Genomic DNA, 26667 nt, shown 5'->3' on the forward strand with positions numbered 1-26667 from the left:
ATTTGCCGTTTGCCATTTGGTGGAGTGTGGAGAGCGAAAGAAACAACAGATTGTATTGTAACTTGAGTAGACCTGTTACGCAAATAATTTTGGAGATCAAGTCTTTGTTATTCAATTGGATGCTACATACAGATAATTTTGAGGAATTTTCGCTTTACACCTGCTTATGTAATTGGGATACTGTAATTTATGCATCCATGTAATTTTTCTCCGATTTCTTTATCACTGCTTTAGTGATGCAGAAATTTTTCTTAATAAATTTTGCTCTTTGCCGTCAAGAAAAGAAAAAATCATAGAGCTAGTTGTTGCTCCAACCAAAGGATTTCGATTAATTTCGATTTTTATTTGAAAAAAATAGCATGCAAATGTCCAGATAAATTCCGATCGATTATATACACCAGAAGCCTTGTTTGCTCACTGTTAGCTCAATGATGATAACATGACCGATTCGTGACAATTCATTCTTCTTGAGAATGCACAATCAACATTGCTCATTTTATATCAAAAATAATTTGGATGTCTATGTAGAAACGAATTTGGTGTCAAAACGTGTTCGAAATCAAACCTTACCAAGCCACCCCTTGTCCACCAAACACTAGTGTTGTCATAGGTGGGCCCACCCTTATCCACCAAACACTCGTGTTAATAAACACTATATACCACCACCTCATTTCATGGATACCTTCCCTTATCCCATCTGTTCCAAATTCCAATCCGATTCTTTGTTTCTTTCCCTTTCTTCCAATCCAATCCCCAGCAAGCAATCCCCTTTCTATACTTAATACTTTCACATCTGCCACCACAAGCAAAGCTACACCACCATATGGTTAAGAGTCTTAGACAACTGAAGAGTTCAGTCGACCTCGGTAAACGTGAGTCTAACGTCTATTTTAACCATGTACTGTCTTTGTTTTGTGACATTAAGTAATTTGAAATAACACTTCCAATACTAGTAAAACCTCGCATAAAACATGGATGAGTTGAACTTTAATAGCATCATTTTTCCTGCTTTTCTTCTTATTTACGTTTATTTAAGAGTCTTTCGGAGGTGAGGGAGTTTTGTTATTCACTATGATTTTTTTTTTTTGAATTAATATGATTAAAGGTTGTGTTTGATGTCGGTGTCACTAGATGATGATACCAGTTACCTGAGTTTAAAACTCGCAGGCACCAAATTTTTGATGGATCAAATCAAAAACATGTATTTCCAAATGCTCTTATTCATAGCATTGCTAGATAGCGCCAGTTGGAGCTTCAGGCCTGATACCTGGACGACGGGACCTTGATTGGAGACACACTCATGGTGGCTAAGGCCTTGGAGATAGTACAGCAGGAAGGGCCGGCCCTTTGTCTACATCTTAATGTGACTAAGACGCAGATTTATTGGCCTACAGTTGATGACAGAGGCTTGGTGTCGGGTGTTTCCACAGATGATATCAGCAGACCCTCTGACGGCGTAAAGTTGCTAGGTGGGCCGGTGAGTATGAATGACAAGTTCTGCAGAGAGTTTGTGGTTAAAAGACCGTTTGCGGGCAAAGCTGAATACATTTTTGCTAGTTGGTTGAAAAGCTCTTTGTGGTTTGCGGCAACACGTATGTCCGATGCAGTTATTCATGGTAATGTCTAACGTTGCCCGATTTTCTTAGCAGCTTCGCATACGCCATACATTTTATGCATGCCTTCATAAAATAAAAAACATTGTGAACAAGAACAACCTAGTTATAAAATCAAATAAAAGCTGGTAGCAGATAACAAACCTCATATGCTTCACAATGCCAAAATTTCCAATATAATAGAAATTGAAGTTGAGTCATTATCTATATCAAATTACTAATTAGTAAATTACAGTTAGATGTATTTGCAATAAGAAATGAAGTGCATACAGTGCATAATGGAGGAAGTTCTGCTATAGCATTAATTATCAATATATTGACTGCGAACTAAATTGCCATGGCCGTCTGCGTTGTTCACATGTAGTTAAGAATCTCACATCAAATTTTTATGCTAGGCACGGAGAAGGTCTTGTCATGGTTGATATATATTTTGTAGTCTTAGAATTCTAGGTATAGAAGAGAAATAGATATACTAAAGTTGCTATAAATGCAGACACACACAAATATATTTAGATTAGAAGCATATATAATCTGATAGGTGAAGAACCTCGGCATCTAAAATGTTTCTATGCACAGATTAAATTAAAAGTTAAGCCAAATAAGGGAACTTAATAAACACATAGACTGACCTGTATCTCCATTATAAAGGTGACATGAAATAACATGGTCTGGCTAGCACCTCGTTGGGGTATGTCTTATTTGTGGCTCGAAATTCATATCTAACATCTTGTCAGCCTCCTCTATGGCCACCTGATAATATGTAATCACACCCTAGCCCTTTCCATCAAATCCAAAAATCCTCTGGATACTGGTAAAAAAATCAACTCTCTTCAGAACCTCAGATAACAAAAATAAGACAACTATATCAGGGAAGTAGCTGAACCCATTTAAATATGACAACTATGTCACTTTGGATCTGGCATAAATATGCTTGTACTTCATCACATCAAGCAAAAAATTATGCATACATCTTCAACGGTAAAACAAAAGAGAAATATGCACTCCATGACCATAATCCCCAACAGAATGATCCAAAGATAAAGAGCTATAGGTTGGGTCAAAGGAAGCCGACAAATTAGTCTTCCAATGTACTTAGAACATACGCTGAACTGAAGCAGTAAAAGATATTCCATAACGCATATTTAGCTAACCTAAGATTACATCAGAATGAATATAGTGGCTTTCTTAATTCAACACCATGTAAACACATTATAAACTTAATATCAAAAAGAAACATCTTCTTTATAAATGGGCATTCTCAATCTCGGTTCTTGATAATCAAAATACAAATCTTTATGAATTCCTCTCTAATTTCTATATTTTCATATTCAACCTTACCATTTTCATATCGAAGAGAAGTGGTATCCGCTTATTCATGTAGTGAATTTTTACTGGAAAGATAAGATTCAACCTGAACTCAAAAATGAAAAAGATCTTGTAATAGATAGAGTGAGCTTGGATACCTTCATCTGGGTTCTTCTGTTATGGCGAGGTTAAGAGCTAAATGAAGTACAACGGTTGCACTAGGGATTATGTAACCTCCTTCCTTCAATCTTATAATCATGTATGTCCACCATCACAATCGAACCCTATAATCTCAGCTGATTTAGAAACAAACTGAGATTTTGCAATTTGTTCAGGAAAACAAAATTCATTATTGGGAATCGATTTAAGCATTGAAAAACACAAATTCAGAAATCACACATCCATATCGACTTACCTTGTTCTTCACAAAAAATAGGTGGTAGGATTATAATTCCTTTCTTCAAATCGTTGGGTTTGGCTCATTGCTCCTATGTTTGGATATAAAGATCCTTTTGGAATCAGTTAGGTCAAGGGGAAAATTCATCGCAAGCTCATACCAATCGAGAGTTAAAACATTGGTCACTGGGATATGCTTTCGAGCAGTTGGTGTGCAATACTTATGCAATTTCAATTAACAAACACCTAGATCATTAGATTCATCTTTCTTATTCTTAAGCAAGCCCCTGAGAGGTCTTATAATCAACAAAAAAATCATTCAACAACAATATGAAAGTGTAAACTTGTACTTTAAGTTCACAGTTGAATCATGTAAATGATCGCGAGATGCCTGAAACAACATGAAAAAATAGATCATATGAAGTAAAAAATCATTATTGGTACCTTATTTGGGTTGAATTCATCTCCATGTTCTACAAACTACAACCAAGATCAACCAACAATCGCTATAAACACGTTAAATTGTACTTCTGCTTCTACTTGTACTTCCAATAGCACAATTCTTCCTTTTTCTCTCCTTCCTCCACCCAATGATTCCACCTTTTTTTATCCTAAACCCTTAATCTCATAAATTTCCCCCTTTCCTCTCATCTCTTCGCCTTAATTACACTGTTGAATTTCTCATTCTCCTATTCCTCCTCCTCGGCACCATCATACCCTCGGAAGGCAACATTAGTTTCTTATTATCTTCCCTCTTCATCTGCAACAACAACAAGAACAACAGTTGATAAATATCCAATGAAAACACACACAATCATATCAATAAACAAAATACTAATTTCTTACAAAAAAGAATCCGATTACTCAAAAAAGAATCTGATTACTCGGCTAAGAGTAAACCCTAATTCCCTGTGAAATCCAAAAATGAACCCTAAACATATCCATCCATACTTCAATCAAGAACAAACCCCTCACAGATTATTCAATTTATACATCAATTACACACAACTCAGAGTTAATTTGAGAAACCCTAAATCAACTTACCATTTTCGCTGAGTTGAATCAACACTTGATTTAACAGGACCACCATGAATCATCGGGGTTCTCAACAGATCTATCATCCTTTCATGATTTCTTCACCTCAAGAACAAACCCTAACCCTAACTCTCTCCTGGATTCATCACCTCACACAGAGAACCTACAACTCCTACTGGTTCTCCTTCGTACATCAACAATTACACCATCACCCTCATCATCTATACGGATTCATTCATCAACAATCAACGATTTGTGTGATGAAACTGAAAATGAATCCCGATCTGTCGAACTGCTGAGATATCCTTAAAAGCATGCATGTGAATGGCACACGCATGGAGGAAATATCCTCTAGTATAACCCATCGTGGGTGGAAACATACTGCCACGCATGTGAATGGAGCACACACATTCTAAAGGTGTTACGACCCAAGTGTGACCAAGCGTGTGACTGGCACGCCTAGAAAAACATTCGTAATGGCTTCCCTCCATTAAGAATTTTAAAAACATTAGTAACGGCTTTTGCCTGTTACGAAGTTTTTGTAACGTCCATTTATAACGGAAAATTCGTAACGGCCCGGTAATTTGGTGTGGTGCTAGAATTTGTATTTCAGTAAGAATATGCGTGGGTTTCTTGTAATTATAATGACTTTTGGATGCAAGTTTCTTAGGCAAAGTTGAAATTTGAATTACAGGATAAAAAATAGATTTATACTCACTGAATCACTTACGCTTCTTTATGTTTATTGAATAATATCTCCCTCCAAGCCAAAATAAAAAAAAAATTCTACTGTTTTTGCAGCGATTTCTTTAGGGAAAATTTTCTGCAATTATAATTTTTAATTCAATTTTTGTTTCAGAAATATGTTATTAATTTTATTTGATTGGGTATCTTCAAGTCAGGGTTCTTAATTATTTTTCTCAACCTAAAGTGTAATTTCTCTATCATCTTTGAAATAATCTTTCCAATTATTCAATATAGGATTTTATATGATAACAATAACTTTATTTGATTTAATTTAATTTTCTGTATCAATTCAAATTTAGTTTTACTTTTGAATCTCTCTTTTGTAGTGGGTTGGGGATCGTTTCGACTATTTATTGATTGGATTTCATGTTATTTAATGATGCAAATATACTTATGTTGTGTGATTTTTATCTGACGATCCCCAATTAGTTATGTACATTGTTGATATTCCAAAGGTTTACTGCACATAAACCTGCTAGGTGAAGTTGAAGAAGAGGTATAAACATATTAATGTGGAAGCTTTTTTTTTCAAATCCTTTAAGGAGGAAGATGTAAAGTTGAATGAACAATAGGAATATGAAATCAAGTTGAATGTACATTTTAGGCGCCTCAGTAATGTTTTAATTCAAATTTTGATGCTCTATGTTTATTTTCTTCACTTTTCGTATATATTTTTTTAATGTCAATCTGCCTATACAATCAATTCTATGATTTATGAAAACCCAATTGTTAGTAAATAATATAAGTAAAAATAATCGAAATCTTTTGCATATAAAAGAATAAAGAGATACTACAAAAGGAAGTCCACTGTTTATTTTTCATTTCTTTCAAAACGACGTGGCTGCAGTATAAATATAGTCCATGAACTTGTTATTGAAATGGTTGCTTCACTTGCTTGTATGCCTGACTTATTATTTCAAGATGATTAATTGATGCAATCGTTACAAATGAAATCTTTAAGTTATTCTGGCATTTATGTTGCTGTTGTCGGTTGTTGGTATTAATATCTACAATCCCTTCACCAAAATTGGTGGTATTAATGGTGCATGAACATCTATCGAGAGTTCATAATTTTCAAAAAAAAAAAAAATCAATTTTTTTTTCAAATTTTGATGATTTCAGGGTGAAGTTAATTAATCATTTTTTAATCATCGGAATTATCACCGGTTAATCGGGCATAAATTAGCTATTAAGGAAAATAATTGATTAAGAGGTTTTTCGTTTTACTTTAAAATATCTTATCCTGTCACATAATGATATTCCTCAAATAATTCATATAGACCGGCCCAAAGAATCCGGCTTAAAAATACAAGTGTAAAATAACGGCAGTTGGTTGTTATAAATTAAAGAGTAATTTATATAAATGGATCACCATTCCACACAAAGTAAAAGCACATCATAATGTCTAAATCACAACAAAGCATCCCCTATCCGCCAAACTAGAGTTGTCATAAGCGGGCCCAACCTACAAAAAATTTTAGGTTAGGCCCCACAATATAATTTGAAAGTGATTAGAATTGAAGCCATGAGATTTTAATATTTTTTAGGATTAGAATTCAACCGTTAGATCCGGAAAAATAAATTTGCTAACATTAGACTCTAATCTTAGGATTCTCATGTAGATATTCAACAGCTAGATTTCATCTTTATGATAGAATTTAGGTGTAAATATGGCTAGATTTGATTTAAGATTTATGTTTACAATAACGTCATTTCTAAGAAAAGCTAAAAGATCCTTACCTTTTAAATAATATGTCTGACTTCTCTATGCAATACATGACTCGGAAGTTCTTTAAACTCTATGCAATGAGCTTAAAGAAAATCATAAAATTTTAAGTATTCAATTCGAAAGAACCTAAAAAGGTATCACATACTTCCCCCGACAACATTTATGAATCATATATATTGACGTGCAAATACATTCATAGAAATGGGAATTGAATTTTGACAATAACATGTCATAAAGGCATCACCTGCACGTACATACACTCCACCTATAAGATTATCATACTGCTGAAGGGATTTATGCATTTTACAAGAGGTCACCAAACTTTATACGATTTCAGTTTGGTTTTTTCTTTGGGACTATTAACTTAATGTGGTGTTTGATTACCCTTTAGTAACCTTATAACATCTAGCACATATAACATGCATTTTCTTTTAATTTATTTCTTTCTTTCATTCGAATCGAATCATTTTTTTCCATCGCAAACTCAACCTAAAATTGAAAATTTTGGTGAAGTTTATGCATTAGTTATTCATGAGTCCCTAATAGAGATATAACAATAGAAAAATTAATCACCAACTATTACATATTATTCACGTTTTTTCCGTTGATACATATTTATATTAAAAAAATTTAAGACGTACACAAATGTATAATACTTGATGATATATATGGTGTTTAAGAGACTTTTATTACTACATGTAGTTTTTTATTTGCTTCATCCGTAAATTAAATTTTGTTAATTGAAAATCACAAATTAAACCGCGACGTCGACAAACATAGACCGAAAGGAATTGAAGACACCGAGATTTTATCAAAGAAAAGGCACACACAAGATCAAGCAATATCACCAACTTTCTTATTGTGAGTTAAATGACGAGCCTTTTCTAAGGTTAACCTGATATTTTGTAGAAAAGGAAATACAACAGAGAAATTCAATCTAATACTGATAGCAGTTAACTTTTCTCATTTTAGATTTCCCCTTTCTCATTTGTTTTTATGTAGTGTGATTTTTGGTTTGTTTTACCCTCAAGTGAACAGTTTTAGGGCTCTACTTGATATTGGAAAATTAAGTTTTATGGAAAGAGCAAAGAGTTACAACAATTTGAAAGGGACAAAAAAAAAAGTAAGAACTGATTTTAAATTCGAGAACTTTAAATAAGAGTAAATTACTGTTTGGGTCGTAATTTTTAGTATGGTTTAGTTTTTGGGTCCTAAATTTGTTCGTTTTTGAGTTTGGGTTGTTTGACCAGAGGTTAACAGACGGTCGAGCAACTCAAAATCAAAAAAGGACAAACTTAGGACCCAAATACTAAACCATACCAAAACTTACGACCCAAATACTAATTTACTTTTTTTTTCTTTTTCCGCCCAACTCCCCGACCCCATGAAGCAAACACGGGATCCCATGTTTAGGGTGAGATACGGGAAAGTGCTAGACTTTCCACAATTATATCCTGAGTGTCGGTCCAATGCTTTTAAGAGCGTTCGTAACATTGGGATAGGTGCAGTGTAATGTAGGTCCCTATTTTTATTTCTCTTATGGGATTTTTTATGAGAATTTCGATCTGTAAATCTATCCTTTCCGGTGATTTTTGTAGTCGGTTTGGTTTTTTTTTTCCAGATATTAGGGAAGAATTTTTATTGTTTTATTGAATAATCTATACATACGATTTTAGTTTATAATACCTCGATGTTTAACATTAGTTGGACGAATGAAATATAAGTAATGGTTTGTTCTTTTCTAATACCAAGGCCTTTTCATCACAATTGGTTCCAGAGTTGGGAAAACGTTCTTCAGTTAAACGTGCCCGTGAAAAAGCAATCCAAGGATGAGTGACCTCCCGGAAAGATACTGCTGGATTACTGAAGTGATACCCGTTGAAAACTCCACACTATCGGATAACCGTGGTGGATAAGTGGCGATAGCCGACGGCGGGTTACCGGACGAGAGTGGGAAGGTAAGCTGGATGGGAATGGTCCTGGTGCCGTTAAAAATCCCACACTGTTGAATAACCACAGTAGGTAAGTGAGAACAATATCGGTGTTAGTTGGGATACAACTAGGGACGGTTCACTTGTGCTCGGGTGCGTGAGTATGCTGGGAGGTTACACCATATATTTGTCATACAGGAGGCAGTGAACGTCTACATTATACCGAGGTCTTTTCAACACAATTGGCTCCAGAGTTGGCAGAAAGCTCTGCAGTTAAGAGTGCTCGAAAGGGAGTAATCCAGGGACGGGTGACCTCCTGGGAACGTCAACATTATACAGAGGCCTTTTCAACACAATTGGCTCCAGAGTTGGCAGCAAAATCTGTCGTTAAACGTGCTCGAAAAGGAGTAGTCCAGGGAAGGGTAACCTCCCGAGAAGTTTCTGCTAGAATATTGTTGCGATGCCCGTTGAAAACCCCACACTCCCGGATAATCGCAATGGCTAAGTAGGGACAGTATCGGCGAAGAAAGAGTCATTACAAAGTTATATGTTTTACAAAAGAATAAAAATCATTTTACATGGAAAAAAATATCTATCAATTTTATTCAGTAGAAGAAATCACTAGCTATCACGTTGCTCGAATATTTTTTATCTAATATATTCACAGATTAGTAATAAATATTTTATATTTGTTTTTAATTTTAAAAAAGAAATTGCATGCCAAAAAATATATAGTATTAGATTAGTGCTGCCTTTTTTCTGTTTACACAATAAAAAAAATTGTGGAAGTACATTCATGAGTCATGAGCCCAGAGGTTACAATACCCAGTTTCACGAGCAACTGATTTATTATTATTCACTTTTAGTCTTTGATATTAAGATTTCTTTCCCAGGAGTATAAAACATATATGCATCTCTCATTTGCATACATATTAATCAAAATCATGGAAAAACAAAGACAAATGAAACGGGACAAAATACACATGTATGCTATGAGCAATGGAAATAAAACTGATAAACTACATAACTAGTATCACTTTAGTATAATGGTAAAGTCACTGGGTGATAATACAAGTGACCTGAGTTAGAAACTCGCCAACACCAAATTTTTTACCGTTAAAAAAAAATGTTTTGTCTAAAGTTTTTGAACAATTCTTTCACTATATTTAAAATGATATGGAAGGTTGTTTTGGAGGCATGTGGGTGGTTGCATTAACTTTTATAAGAAGTTTGTTATTTTACTGGGAGTCTTTTAGAATCTTTTCGGTTGAACCAGAGAACGAACGAAGTTAATGCATAATGTCAGCGAAGGAACCAGGACTCTATATATGCGGGCTAAAAAGTAATTTTGAACGAATACGCAATAATTTTTGTCGTCTCAACTGTAATAAAGACAATTGTGGCAAAGGTATATGAAGTGAGCAAGACGCGACGCGTTGGCTTTTTTTAACTTTAAATCAGGTATCACGTTCCAGTTTGAGTTTTTCTTTGGAAAAACACATATAAAATCATACATATTCACTTTACTGTTATTTCAAACAAAGTAGCAAGAGTTTTGGGGTACAACACTTTCATTGTGAGAAAATTGGAAAGATACATTAGCTAATATCACTATAATACGTATAGTGATAACATCATTAGGTGGTGCTACGAAGATTTGAGTTAGAAACTAGTCGGCACCATTGATGTAGTTTTGAAAGTGGTAGTAAAGTTCGTTCAACTCGGATTGTGTAAAGGTTTGATTTAAGAACTAAGAATAAAAATACTAAAAATATATTCACAAGGTTGTCACGAATATCGAGAGGTACTGAGACTTAGGATTTCACCACTAATCACATTCAATTGGTTCATATGATGACTCATAACAATTCTAGCTCTTTTGTTGACTATTTTATTTGCCAAAAGTAGATTTTATAAATCATTAGATGTAAATCACAATAATGACGCATCAAAAGTTCCTAAAACCCATTATGCGACATCAAACAAAATCACAACTAATCAAGAAAAATCATAAATCGATTAAAACAAGTGCAAAAGTCATAAAGAATCAATTATAGTTACCAAGTGATTGTGAAATAGGGCTTCCTCCATCATCCCAATGTTGAGGTTCATCTCCTCATGTCAAAAACACGCTCAAAGTATTTAATCATGGCTCAAATAGGTGTTTTTATTGAAGAAGTGAATCTGTAACAGATATAGTTGTTACAGAATCCACTGTTACGGAAGCTGCCCTTACAAATAAATTCTAACAAGAATAGTTGCTGCAAAGCTGTTACAAAGGTATTGGATTTGAAAGATTAGGTAACGGTTTCTTTCTAAGTTGCGAAGTGTTCTACGACGTTGTTCTTCAGCAGCAGAAACGTCTTCTCCGCAACTCTTGATTTTCACCTCTGCAGCTTCACCAATCCCTCAGCTCGGTCCCCCAAAGCCTCGACTCCCTTCTATGAACTCCCAGCAACTTATATATAGCCAACAGAGCGATTTAATCTCCCCAAAACTTCTCGAAATCTCTTCTTTTCTTTTCTTGGCAGTTACGGCAATATTCTCTTCCCAAAATTGTTTCACGCGTTTCTGAGATTTCCAACTTATCTCAAACTCTTCCTTAGATATATATGTATCTTTGGGAAGAGTTTCTTGCCTTTAGTCTTCCTAGAATTCCAAAAATAAGTCATACAGAGACCCGTGCAAAACCTGACTTCTATTTCTTTTTCCGGCTATTCTAGCCAATTTGGGTTCAAACAAAAGACTTCACCAGGCCTGTTTATTCCTAGGGAGTAAACCCAATCAATTTCAGCCATTGAATCACTCTGGAAATCGATCGAATTCAATCCCCAACTCTTCCAGTTGCATGCATATTTTTCCCGCCAAAAACTATAAAACTTGATTCATCTCCTGCGGATTGTCTAGCCAATTCTGGGCAAAAATAAGACCATTACCAGCCCTGTTTAGACAAGAGGAACAAACCCATTTGATATCAGCCATTGAATCTCCCTAGAACACCTTCAATTCTTCAACCCTAATTTTGTTCTTATTTTCCCTTCAAATTTCAAATGAAGAAGATGACCTCCCCTTATCCAGCAGTGGTTTCCCTTTAGCAGCTGCCTGAAAATGGATGCCACTTAGTAATTAGGCTACCCCTTAGTAATTGGTCACCCCTTAGTAATTAGGATACCCCTTATCCAAAGTAAGAGTCTGTATAGTAATTTTCTCCCACGAGCGCAAAAACCACTTTTTTAGCCAATTTCGCCGCAAAAGCTTATTTCTCCAAAAATACCTACTGGGACATAAAAAGCCATAATAAATATAAAATCGAGCGCTAATAATATATACAATTGAGATTATATAAGACAAAAATGTGCCTATCAAATACCCCCAAACTTATTATTTGCTAGTCCTCGAGTAAATTAAATAAAATAAAATCCTAACTCACTGACGCAGGCATCGTCGATTGCATTTAGCGTATGCAATAAGCCTTTAAACCCCTAAGTGTAATGTTATCTCCGGAGGGCTTACAAGAGATATACCCACAAAACCTTTACATTCCAGACCCTAGCTATCTAGGCAGAACCTTGGAAGGCACTAAAGAATCTCCTTGGTTGGCATACTTATTGACTACAGGAGGAAGTACCCTGATGCGAAATTCCAATTGTTGTACACGAGTTTGCACTCAAGCATACTAAAATTCATATAAAGTGACAGAGCTCTACTCAGATAGTCGCACTATGGACATCAATAACCGGAGTCAAAACATATCACATGGATAGATCAAGAGATGGATATATAGAAAAACATAGATGGTTTTGATGTTTACTAAGTGAAAGGCGTTTCCCATATCTGTCTGAAGGCCTCCTCCAAAATGAACATATCCTAATGGATTGAGATACTGGTCTGACTAATATCAACACAACTGGCATATACAAGGGAACCAGTGATCGATAATCCTAATTATAGTACAACACAACTGGCATATACAAGGGAACCAGTGGTCGACTTTATTCACTGATTTTTTTTTTAGCTTTTTTGTTTCATTCATTTTTTTTTGATCCGTTTGGTCTAATTGGTTTGGTCTTTTTTTTTTTCTTTGTAACTCAATCACTCTAATTCACCCTAGCATTGGTAACAACTTGAATCGTGGGCCCCACCTATCACTTAGAGAAACATGGTTTAAAAACAAAATAAAATAAAAATAGAAGTGAAAAGGACTCAACGATATATGGTGAAACTATCATGTTATTTCTAACACCTGAGCTCTGTGCTTTTATGAATAGACTCTTCTAGATGTTTCCATCTAATCAGAATGGTTCCTCAACTCCTACAATCAAAATGCTTCCATCCACTTAGATTAGTTAGTGCAATCCTCAATAGGAATAAATTTCTAAGCTCTGGAGTTTATTTATTCATACTGCAACTAAAAAGTTTCTCCCATACCCCCAAACTTAAATCTAACATTGTCCTCAATTTTCTAAAGATGAAATTAAAAGCATGAACAAGGAAAAACTGTTACCATTTGAAGCAAAAGAGATAAGGAAAGATATTACCGTGTCGCATGAATGTTGGGCTACCTCCCAAGAAGTGCTAAGTTTAAAGTCTTCAGCCAGACTAAGAAAGGATTAGTCACCTCATAGAATCATAGAGTAATAGCCGAAATTTTTGTGGGTCATCAAAACCAAATAGAGCTATCACAAATAAAAGGAATCTGCAACCTGTCAAGAAAATAAACAAATAAAGCACACCCTTGTCTAGTTTTTCCTGTTTAAGACAACTACATCTAACTGTGGTTCAGTTTCAGGTTTTATAACTGGGTCCAAATAAAATATTTTCATGGGTTGGAATTCCTCAAACCTAAGATCCGGTTAAGGTATTAGAGTCTGAAGAAACTCAAGTAAAAATTTAAAAGCACATAATAATAACCTGAATAATTGAGGATCCTTAAAGTCAATCAGTTTTGACTCACACAATCGACCACGATGAAACTGGTGGTGAATCTTAAGCAAAAGTATCGACCCTAATCTCTTAAAGTAATTAGGTTTAGTCTCAAAACTAAATAATTGACACATCAGAAATTTATACGTTCCCACAATTGGTTGAAAAATATTTGGTGGGAAAAAAAAGTTGATCTTGGTATCATAGCCTGGTTTAACCTCATCAACCGTAGGATGGGTTTCTAACAACTGAACTTCCTTATGTACATCACTAGGTTCAGGAAAACTTGTATGAAGATAATCTTGCAAAATGGTTGAGGCACATATGTCAAGTCCGAAGTGAGGGACCTTTATAAGAGTTAAGGCACATGGAGAATGATAATCACCCCCAAACTTAGAGTTTTGGGTATCTCTAGATAGACTAGCTACAATTTCCTTAATTTCTAGATCGTTGGAATCCTGAAAAGAGTCAATTGCTTCTTCTAGGTTATACTCAAGTGACGCATCCTCACTCATATTTAATAGCTGTACGAGTTCATTTTCTTCGTCTAAGACCATTGTTTCTAAATCGCTAGACTCTAAAACGGTATTCTCAGAATAAACTCGTTCCTCTAAACCATTATCGACTTCGTAATCAAAAGGAAATACTACATCATCTAAAGAAGTGATATCTCTAATCAAATCCTCGTCCTTTTGAATAGGTGAATAATCATTAAAATTATCGGGATCTGAACCAGAAATAACACTATCATCATAAAGTTCATTTGGAGTAACAAATTCCTGATCACTATGCCTACATATTTCAAATTCTTCATCAACACTATCTACATAGTAATCATCATAATAACATGAAAATGGTTGAACCTCATCTAAACAAGTAGTGTTACCAATTTTATCCTCGTCATCTTGATTATGCAAATAACTATCCTCATTTTCAAGGGTACTATTGGAATCATTGTATTGGAAATTAGGATTATTTCGAGCAATTCTTTTGTTCGTATCAGCTATCAACTTGAAGGATTCCTCTATAGAAAGTTCTCTTTCGTCATAAACTAAGTTATTCATCTCAGCTAACTTACGTGTCGACTCCTCTAATTTCCTGAGGGACTCTTCTAAAGGAGAAATATAAGAATTTTGCTCGTATGACCGGTGCGTGTGTGGATAGTAATTGGGCTCATCAAGGTATGAGCCATAACCTTGAAAAGGCTGATGTTCCCAACCACTATTCACATTATGGTCAAAGTAGTAACGTCCATTTTGAAACTCAGTCGGATATTCGTTGTATTGGCTCTTGTAATACCAGTTTGACATTCTATTGCAGGGGTGTGAGTTGTCAACAAAATAAAACCCACTGACAGGGGATTCGTGGGTGGATAGAGTCTTACCTCCCGTACCAGACGGGCGATGAACCGTTGAAGTCGACTTAGGCCACCGACTCCGATGTCAGTGTACGAACCCGAGGGGCCGAGACAGTATCGTAACTGTCGTCCTTCCCTGCAAACAGTTTATATTTAATCTTAACCCTTCCGTAGGGTTTTAAAAAATAATGTCCAGTCCAAAAATAAAGTCCAAAAAGTGTCCAAAAATAAAAAGAAAAATTACAAAAACTAAAACCCTATTTACAGTTTCTAAAAATAAAACAAAATAACTATATGCAAAATATTCTTCTTCACTCCTTTCGGATTCCTCTCTTCTTTCCTTCTTTAGCGATGCTTTCCTTTTATAGTACTTTTTTTCTTTCCTTGTAGCTTCGCTCCAATCTGAAAAGAATCGAAGAATACCAAAAGCATAAAAGAGAACAAAAATTCTAAAAGAAATAAAATAAATCTAAAACGTAATACAAATCCCCAGCAGCGGCGCCAAAAATTGATGTAGTTTTGAAAGTGGTAGTAAAGTTCGTTCAACTCGGATTGTGTAAAGGTTTGATTTAAGAACTAAGAATAAAAATACTAAAAATATACTCACAAGGTTTTCACGAATATCGAGAGGTACTGAGACTTAGGATTTCACCACTAATCACATTCAATTGGTTCATATGATGACTCATAACAATTCTAGCTCTTTTGTTGACTCTTTTCTTTGCCAAAAGTAGATTTTATAAAGCATTAGATGTAAATCACAAGCATGACGCATCAAAAGTTCCTAAAACCCAGCATGCGACATCAAACAAAATCACAACTAATCAAGAAAAATCATAAATCGATTAAAACAAGTGCAAAAGTCATAAATAATCAATTATAGTTACCCAGTGATTGTGAAATAGGGCTTCCTCCATCATCCCAGTGTTGGGGTTTAGCTCCTCATGTCAAAAACACGCTCAAAATATTTAATCATGGCTCAAATAGGTGTTTTTATTGAAAAAGTGAATCTGTAATAGATATAGTTGTTACAGAATCCACTGTTACGGAAGCTGCCCTTACAAATAAATTCTAACAGGAATAGTTGTTGCAAAGCTGTTACAAAGGTATTGGATTTGAAATATTAGGTAACGGTTTCTTGCTAAGTTGCGAAGTGTTCTACGACGTTGTTCTTCAGCAGCAGAAACGTCTTCTCGGCAACTCTTGATTTTCACCTCTGCAGCTTCACCAAGCCCTCAGATCGGTCCCCCAAAGTCTCGACTCCCTTCTATGAACTCCCAGCAACTTATATATAGCCAACAAAGCGATTTAATCTCCCCAAAACTTCTCGAAATCTCTTCTTTTCTTTTCTTGGCAGTTACGACAATAATCTCTTCCCAAAATTGTTTCACGCGTTTCTGAGCTTTCCAACTTATCTCAAACTCTTCCTTAGATAGATATATATCTTTGGGAAGAGTTTCTTGCCTTTAGTCTTCTTAGAATTCCAAAAATAAGTCATACAGAGACCCGTGCAAAACCTGACTTCTATTTCTTTTTCCGGCTATTCTAGCCAATTTAGGTTCAAACAAAAGACTTCACCAGGCCTGTTTAGGCCTACGGAGTAAACCCAATCAATTTCAGACATTGAATCACTCTGAAAATCGATCGAATTCAATCCCCAACTCTGCCAGTTGCATGCATATTTTTCCCGCCAAAAACTATAAAACTTGATTCATCTCCTGCGGATTGTCTATCCAATTCTGGGAAAGAATAAGACCATTACCAGCCCTGTTTAGCCAAGAGGAACAAACCCATTTGATTTCAGCCATTGAATCTCCCTAGAACACCTTCAATTCTTCAACCCTAATTTTGTTCTTATTTTCCCTCCAAAATTCAAATTTCAAATGAAGAAGATGACCTCCCCTTATCCAGCAGTGGTTTCCCTTTAGCAGCTGCCTGAAAATGGATGCCCTTAGTAATTAGGTCACCCCTTAGTAATTATGCTACCCCTTATCAAAAGTGAGAGTCCGTATAGTAATTTTCTCCCACGAGCGCAAAAACCACTTTTTTAGCCAATTTCGCCGCAAAAGCTTATTTCTCCAAAAATACCTACAGGGACATAAAAAGCCATAATAAATATAAAATCGAGCACTAATAATATATACAATTGAGATTGTATAAGACAAAAATGTGCCTATCAAATACCCCAAACTTATTATTTGCTAATCCTCGAGTAAATTAAATAAAATAAAATCCTAACTCACTGACGCAGGCATCGTCGACTGCATTTAGCGTATGCAATAAGCCTTTAAACCCCTAAGTGTCCCTAGTGGCGGAGTGTTGTCTCCGGTGGGCTTACAAGAGATATATACCCACAAAACCTTTACACTCCAGACCCTAGCTATCTAGGCAGAACCTTGGAAGGCACTAAAGAATATCCTTGGTTGGCATACTTATTGACTACAGGAGGAAGTACCCTGATGCGAAATTCCAATTGTTGTACACGAGTTTGCACTCAAGCATACTAAAATTCATATAAAGTGACAGAGCTCTACTCAGATAGTCGCACTATGTACATCAATATCCGGAGTCAAAACTAATCACATGGATAGATCAAGAAGATGGATATAGAGAAAAACATAAATGGTTTTGATGTTTACTAAGTGAACGACGTTTCCCATATCTGTATGAAGGCCTCCGCCAAAATGAACCTATCCTAAGGGATTGAGATACTGGTCTGACTAATATCAACACAACTGGAATATACAAGGGAACCAGTGATCGATAATCCTAATTCTAGTTCAACACAAAAATCAAGCACTAATAATATATACAATTGAGATTATATAAGACAAAATCAAAGTGCTTTTTACCCAAATCATTTTCCAAATTCATCAATTTTTAAAACCTGGGAAGGAGGAGCTTTTAAAAGCTACAAAAGCATAATTACTCAATTTAATGCTTGATTTATCGTTTTTGTCCCTATTTTATTTTGTAAATGACAAAAATTACCCTTAATTATATATATATAAGATCATTATTTCTTATAATTTATTCTTTAAATATTATTATATTTTATTTTCAAACTATTTTATGATACCATTTCATTTAATTTATCAAAATCAAAATAAAAACAAATATTTAGTAATTACTTAATTTTAGTTTGATTTTTTTAAAAAAAATTATGCTTATATATATATTAAAAAGTGATTAAGTAAAATAATTTTTTTTAACAATGATAATAATAGTAACACTTAGTAAATTTAATATTTAATATTTTTCTAAATAAAAAATAATAATTATTTTTAAACCCTTTAAAATTGAATAAAATTATTTTCAATGATATGTCTGTTTTTTTCATTTGTCATAACAACAATAGTTGAATCTAATACTTTACCGAACAAATCGCTTTTTTAATCAGCTTTAAACTTAATCAATATTTTACCAAACGTCTAACTGTTTTTGTCTCACAGTACAGCACAACAACGCACAGCAAAAAAGTGTTTTTATAAAAGTGGTAGCAATACCAAACTAAGCCTTAGTCTTTGAATGGCTAAAATAATCTAACATTACTATGATTTGTTTTTGCCGGACCGTGGTACTATCTCTTTGAAGGGCTACATGATTTTATGGACAGAAACATCAAAATTTCTCAAAATTGTAGTTGCGCTAATTTAATACCTGGGCCAAATGAGTTCTTGCAAAAAAAGAAAAAAAAGAATAGTTTGGGGTGGGACTGCATCCCGGATATATTCATTACTGAACAATTTATGGAATAAATATGATAAAAGATGGTTACTATCAAGAACAACAAGCATTTACTAACACATAAACATATCGAAGGAGATTACTTACGAACATTCTACTAATGAATGAGTCTAAACCTAAATACAACTACTGGTAATTGGGATCATTTTAATATGACTACATCTTCTAGCTAATAGTCAATGGACCGGTCTCAAATTCAGGGTACAAAAGGGATTTGTTACCATCTGAATGCATGTACTTAATGAATCAAATTATATGAATTAACGAAATTTAGACCGTTGAGGCAGGCCACATGAATTATGTTGGTGGTGGTTAGCACTTGAAATTTAGACCGTTCCCATTTTGCTGTTGAAACATAAAAGAGATAACTTCTCATTTTAGTTAGTGAAAATTCGTTAATGTTTGGAAGACGCTGCTTCTGTGGAAGATGGTAATGACCCTGTAGGGACCCTTTCCACTGAGTTGCTGAATGCCGTGTTTCAAAGACAGTTTCCAACAGTCACCTGCATTCTTCATAAGTGCAGACTTGCATTCTCGAGAGCTGTCAAGGTCTGTCTTAACAGGGTTTTAGCGAGTCCATCCAATCTTTCAGGTTGGTTGCATCTTTATTTCTTCCTATTTGCACTCTGTCGTTGTACCAACCGAAATGCTCAGCTGAAAGTAAATCTGGTAATCAGAAGCGATTACATGTTACAGCAATTCTTCAGGCGCTTAATGTTTAGAAGGATCCCAATGGTTGCTTCACTTTAGTTAACAAATTGCTCCAACAGCCGGTTCGGGGGAGTTCTAAGAAGGCAGATGAGAAGAAGCAAGGAGTTGTTAATGTCATCGCCTGTCAGAGGAAGATAAACTCAGGACATTTCACAGCTGCGATTCGAGTGTTATCCTCGTCTGGTGTCGCTCCATGTGATGAGAAGACCTACGTTGAATTGCTGGACAAGCATCCGTTAGCATCCCCCCCCCCCCCCGAGGTTCCCGTGGACAGCCTTGTGGATTCCAAGGATGTTTTGGGAGCCATTAAAAGCTTCCCTAAAGGAACATCGTATGGTCGGGACGGCTTACGTGCGCAACACTTAGTCGATGTTCTCAGTGGAGCGGTGGAAGCAGTGGCAGACGACTTACTTTCGTCGATTTCTGGGGTTGTCAACCTTTGGTTGGCTGGAAAATGCCCTAGTGAATTAGGCGAATATATTGCTAGCGCACCTTTGACACCTTTGCTTAAGCCGGCGGAGGTCTTAGACCCATTGCAGTTGGGACGGTTTGGCGTAGATTGGTTTCCAAAGTGGCTGCTTTCGCTGTCGGAGAGGACATGACTTCTTATTCAGGGGATTACCGATTCGGTATTGGTGTACCTGTCGGCGGAGAAGGTATTTTACATGCTGTAAATCGCCTATTGGAGATGAAAGGATATTCAGACAAAATGTCAATGTTGCTAATTGACTTTTCTGATGCTTTCAACATGGTGAGCAGATCTCAGCTCATCAAGGAAGTTCGTCTTCATTGTCCAGGTATTTCTTGCTGGGTAGAGTTTTGCTACTTACGACCGGCTAAGATTTATTATGCCCAATATATTTTGTCTTCTGCACTCGGTGTGCAACAAGGTGATCCCCTCGGTCCCTTGTTGTTTGCATTGACACTTCACCACTTAGCGAAGACTATTGCTTCTCGTTGTAAACTCGATTTGCACGCCTGGTACCTTGATGATGGTACGATTGTTGGTGATACACTAGAGGTAGCTAAGGCTTTGCGTATAATTGAAACAGAAGGACCAAATAGGGGGTTACACCCTCAATATAAAGAAAACGGAAGTCTTTTGGCCTTCCCTTGATCCCAGAAGTACAGCTGATGGTGTATTCCCCTCGGATATTGGTAGACCTTCTAAGGATGTTAAACTTTTGGGCGGTCCGGTGAGTTTGGATATGGACTTTATTACGGATATCTTAGTGATCAGGGTGAACAAAACTGTTCTCCTAATGGATGCGATCAAAAAACTCAAGGATCCTCAAAGTTAGATGCTTTTACTTCGCAATTGCACTAGTGTGTCTAGACTTTACTTTGCAATGCGAACTATCAATCCCGCTGCTCTACAACCAGCCACTGATCTTTCTGATGACCAGTTATATCAGTATTTGAGACTTCTAATTACTGGGGATGGTGCGGGGTTTTGTCCTCTACAGCATAGATTAGCTACCTTGCCCATCGAAGATGGTGGACTTGTTATTTATACCATAGCTGACACTCGTGCTTACTGTTTTCTTGCTTCTCGGAGCCAGTCTATTTCGATGCAAAAGGTGATCCTTGGTAATTTATTCTCAACGAACAAAGGTTCATCTTATCAGTTGGATCTTCAGACCTTCATCCAGGTATGTGGATTACTCTCTACTTACTGTGTCGATGATACTGCCCCCTCTTCCATGCATTCCCTGGCAGTAACTTATTTCGATGCAGTTAAGAAACAAATTCCAGACCAATTTTCTATGTCTGCAAGAGATTCCATCTTATGGAAGTGTAACCGTGTCAAGCATGCACAACACTATCTATTAGCGGTACCCATTAGTGGGCTTAATCAATTCCTCGGACCTAGACAGTTCAGAGCTGTGCTTTGCTATCGTCTCGGTATTCCTTTGTTTGTTGAGAATAGTTTATGCCCAAGGTGCAACAAGTCTATGGATATTTTTGGAGATCATGCGCTTCATTGTGCTAAGGATATTGTATACAAGTTTCGACATGATCTTGTTAGTGATGTTTTCATTGACATTTGTTACAAAGCTAATGTACCAGCGCGCAAGGAGGTTTCTCTTGGCCTTCGGAAGGATGATGACAGAGATTTAAAGCCAGTCGATATTCTTGTTCTTAACTGGGATAACGGGCAAGATGTTTGTATGGATGTTACAGGTGTCTCTCCATTCACTGGTGATAGTTTCCGCTCTTTTGTCCCCGGTAACGCAATTTCTAGTGCGGTTTCACATAAACGTACTAAATACTTGGACAAGTGTGCTGCACATGGATATGATTTGGGTGTTCTAACTTTCTCAACCTTAGAGGAACTTGGAGAGGATAATTTGGTTTTTTCAAGCGTCTTAAGAATTGTCTGGTTAGCAATGACGCTAGTATCGGCTCAGGTGGCTTCATTTTTTATAGATTAGGCGTTGCTATTCAAAGGAGAGTTGGAGCCCAGTTTATTGCTAGGTTGCCAACCAAAAACTTTGTATGATTAATGAAATTATTAATTAAAAATCAAAACGAATTTGCGCTAAAAAAAATAAATAAAAAAAAACAAACAAAATGGAATTAAATTGAAATACTTTGAGTCGTTAGAGGAAACCATAAACACAAATTTGCCAATAGAGCGGCGTCAAGTACTCCACCATTCCTTGTGTACTGTTGTAAATAAATTTTAAAATTCATTTTTGGGAAGTGATTTTGGAGGTCTGGTATATTGGCCGAATTGCACTTTTTAGATTCTGAAAGAAGTTTCAGGCTTTGAGCTCTTGTTGTGAACTTATTAATTTCTTAAAATTTGATCTAGATTTTTGGATTGAACGTCATCAAGAAAAAATACCTGTTCATGTAACCTCGAGGTCAGGGATAGTTAAGTTCTTACTTTGAGTTAAAATTATGTGTTTTTATTTGTAACAATGACTTTGTGCTTTTTGAAAAAAAAAATCAATAAAAAGAATGCAATGGCCGACCGGTTGCTTTTTGATATTTTTCCTTGTTATCCTTGGTGTACTTCTTTTTCATTCTTTTCTTTCTTCTGTGTGAAGTTTCTCATTGTGATTCAGCTTCAAAGCGACGGCAAAGGGATAGTCTCTTATTTGAACCGGCAGCCATCTAGTTGTGACTGGAGAGCAAAAGCAATATTAGCTGATGTTCAAAATAATTTTGGAAGTAATAGCAATTTAATTATAAACTATGTAAATAGGAATCAAAATGGTGAAGCAGACTCTCTGGATAGGTGGAGTATAGCACATAAGGGTGTGTTTTTAGGTACTGATGATCACCATACTATGTTACAATGTAAAATTATAGAAGGTATTGTAAGAAGGTACTGATGTATAATTTCTAGCTTTTAATATATGTTCTGTTTATTAAAAAAAAAAAATGAAGTTTCTCATAGTAAACACTATGGTGCTAAATTTATTTCCATGATCTAGCTTAGTTAAAGGAGAAAAAACACCAACAGACCAACCACGGTGGCTTTTGACTATATTTAGGATACTATAGTTTCCGCATGTAGAATGTTAAACGGGAACGGAGTTTTCATCAAATTAAATTATGTGATTTGGTCTGGTTGAAATTGTGACTTTTTAAGATGGAAAAAGGCAAAAGAAAAGAAAAAAATAATAGGCGGAATTTTCGGCGAGCTAAACCTTGGTTAAAGGGCGCAACAAATTTAGCTCGTGAGTTAGCTCTTGGTTCAAATGCAACAAATTCCTTTAGATTTCAGCCAAAAAACTAAACCATAGTAAACTTGCTTTAATCAACATCCTAAACTAATTTGAGAGAGCCTAAATTGGTCGCCCGTTGAATCGCGTAGTATGTCCCGTAGCCTAAATTTGGGATCCCTCAATTCGTGGACTAGTGCGGAAATATGAGTCCTCTCTGCAAGAGGTGAGATAGTCAGGAGGATTCAATCCATGATCAGTGTAGCATTTTGAATTTATTCTCAATTCAAAAACTAAAAGGATCTTCGTTTTTCATGAACCTCTTGATTTCTTTGATACAACAAGAAGGTTCCTGGATCAAAGTACACCATCAACGTCCGCGCACAGTCAGACCAAAGCCTAAGTAATTAAATCACAACCAAGCCACAATTTATCCACCACCGCCAAACCAGTGTTGGCCATAGTTCCTCAGCCAAAATGAGTGCCAAAAATAAGAACAACAATACTATATAACATCCCCCAATTTTCATTGATTCTATCTTCCGTTTGTCATATCTTCCAATCCGACTCAACCTTTTCCTGTACAAACTCAGTTCATGATCAATATAAAGAACTTATGCGGTCAAGTGCGTTCACGAATCATGAGTTCATGGAGTCGCAATGACAAATTCATTACCATGATTAATTTCATATGATGACGTTGTAATTACATGTAACATCACCGATATTATCCTATCCAGCAGTGTGGGATTTTCAACGGGTATTGATGCGGACATCCAGCAGTAATTTCCCAGAAGGTAACCCATCCTAGGATTGCTCCCGCCCGAGCACGCTTAACTGCAGAGTTTTCTGCAAACTCTGGAGCCAATTGTGCTGAAAAGGCGTTAGTGTTAGGAAAGGACAAACCATTACCCATATTCCATTCGGCCAACCACTGCCAAATATTGGAGTATTACAATACCACCACCTTAAATTGGAGCCGTCCTCGGCTCCGGAATATATATCCAATCTCAGATGTCCGACGTTCCCTGCCCCTCACGAGAAGTACCTGGACCAACCCCGTCCAGTGTACCTTCTCACCCTCGGTAGGTGAACTATCTTTGGCTCTGATACCATTTATAGTGACCCGTCCCTCCACCAATACTATCCCCACTTAGCCACTGTGGACATTCGACAGTGTGGGATTTTCAACGGGAACAACTGCGGTTATCCAGCAGCAACTTCCCGGGAGGTCACCCATCCCTGAATTGCTTCCTCCAAAACATGCTTAACCGAGACATTTTCAGTATAATTAGCTCTAGAATTGCAGAAAACTCTGCAATTAAGCGTGCATCTGAAAGTACGCAGATTAGTGGTGCTAGTTGCACTACATCTTCTAACTAATATAGTCAACGGACCGGTCTCAAATTCAATGTACAAAAGGGATTTCATACCATCAGAATGTACTTAAGTGAATCTAATGATATGAGTTAAAAGAAATTTAGACCATTGAGGCAGGCCACATATATTATGTTGTTGGTGGTTAGTACTTGAAAACTTCGTACCAACATATCACTTGTTTTTCTTTTTCTCATAATGGATTTTTGTACCTCTTTCTAATTACCTAATTATCCAAGAAAACAAACAAACAACAACACAGTGATATTAAAAGCAAAATCATGCATGTAATATCCAAGTTATATACTATCCAAATTATGCAGATTGTAACTTTTATTTTATAAGGTTGCATATAAAAAGGATCCAAGATTCAAAATTAGACAGAAAACATGTGGATTTTAGAATTTCCAACGAAGTATGTTCCCTGCTTCCCAATTTGTCCCAACCTAAACATAATCCTAATTGTTCTGACATTAAATTCGTGTTTTAATGAAGAATTTATTCCCATTTCTTTTACATGACCTAGTGGAGGAGTTGCATGTTTAAAAGTTCAAACTTAAGCCCCGAGCTATTACTATTGTGGTTAACTTTTGTAATTAAATCTTAAGAAATTGTGTAAGCAGAAGATTTTATTTATCCTTGGATAACCCTGCAAACACTATGTTTTTTACGGACTCCATTACATGATAGTGGTGCTGTGTATTGTTTTGGTTCCATATACAACACAAGTTCTCGGAAAGAAAAACAGAAAAAGAAAAATTAAGAAAAGAAGTGTCATTTAAAAACTTTTTTTATTTTAAAATTAATAACTTTTATGCATCTGTTGTATTGGTGAATCGTAAGTCCATTTAGTCACAAAACAGTGACTGCTTCGTTAGTAACTACTTTCATATCATTCTCATTTGCTGTTGACAACTTATATAAAAGAGATAACTTCTCGTTGTAGTTGGTGAACATTCGATAATATCAGAAAGAAAAACAAAATGGAATTAAATTGAAATACTTTGAGATGTTAGAGAAAACTATAAACACAAATTTACCGGCCTATAACAATGTAAAGTATTCAAGGGCTCGGCGTACAAAGGTGTAAATAAACTTTAAAATTCATTGTTGGGAAGTGATTTTCGAGGTCGGTCATACTGATCCAATTGAGCCTTTGTAGAAGAAGTTTGAGGCTTTCAGTTCTTGTTGTCAATTTATGAAATTCTTAAAATTTGATTAAAGATTTCTAGATTAGACTTCAGCAAAAAAAAAAAAAACATACCTATTAATATAACCTCGAGGTCATCGATAGTTAAGTTCTTGCTCTGAGTTAAAATTATACGTTATTTTATATGAAACAATGACTCAATGACTTTTTTGTTTATCGTAAACAAAATCAATAGATAAAAAAATGCAATGTCTCACCGGTTGCTTTCTGGAAAATTTTCTTTGTTTCTATTATATATGGTGTGCTTTTTCATTCTTTTGTTTCTGAAGTGTGGAGTTTCTAAGAGCGAGTAATATGATGTTAAATTTTTTCTATAATTTAGCTCAGCTAAGAGGAGAAAAAACACCAAGTGACCAACCGCAGTGGGAAAAATCTCTTAGTGGGGATATTTTAGGACTGTTATAAATCTTACAGATTCTATATATATAATCATACATCAAGAAACCAACTCTAATACATGATCCTAGTAATGGATTTTGCAAAAAGAATTCTAAAATGTGAGTAAAAGCTAGTTTGTAAAGAAATTCAAAGGGTCAATTGATTTCTCAAAGGAGGAGGAGAGGGTCAACACCTATAATCTTCCCTACTGTCACGCGCCCATTTAATTGCTTAAAATTTTCATGGGACATGACCGGAAATACTCCGTGGTTCAGTGATTCAACATCACCCACAAGTACTCAGTCTTGCATATTTGCATCAAAGTATGCATCTGCCTTCACTCTAAAGGCTTTGTACAACGGAAGTCTTTTCTTCTTTCTCTCTAACTCTTTATGCCCCCATAAGCATAAGAAGTTCTGTCATGTAATGATGTAATTTTAATTGTTGTAGAAAAAGTGGTAATAAGGTTCGTTCAACTCGGGTTGTGTAAAGGTTTGTTTTAAGAACTAAGAATAAAAATACTAAAAATAT

General features: G+C 35.7%; 1 long non-coding RNA gene across 4 annotated transcripts; it reads right to left on the reverse strand.

Annotated features, from left to right (window-relative positions):
* Positions 1–1075: 1075 nt before the first annotated feature.
* Positions 1076–4612, reverse strand: LOC113295608. Of its 4 annotated transcripts, XR_003332872.1 has the most exons (6): positions 4359–4612; positions 3759–4074; positions 3334–3406; positions 3077–3230; positions 2243–2421; positions 1076–1679 (listed from the first exon to the last, which is right to left on the reverse strand). It is a non-coding gene; the product is annotated as an uncharacterized LOC113295608 (long non-coding RNA). The 4 variants fall into 4 exon arrangements; XR_003332873.1 differs by lacking the exon at positions 3334–3406 and having other exon boundaries at positions 3077–3202; XR_003332874.1 differs by lacking the exon at positions 3334–3406.
* Positions 4613–26667: the final 22055 nt, after the last annotated feature.

This window comes from Papaver somniferum, chromosome 7 (genome assembly GCF_003573695.1).
Source record: "Papaver somniferum cultivar HN1 chromosome 7, ASM357369v1, whole genome shotgun sequence".
Taxonomy (NCBI): Eukaryota; Viridiplantae; Streptophyta; class Magnoliopsida; order Ranunculales; family Papaveraceae; genus Papaver; species Papaver somniferum.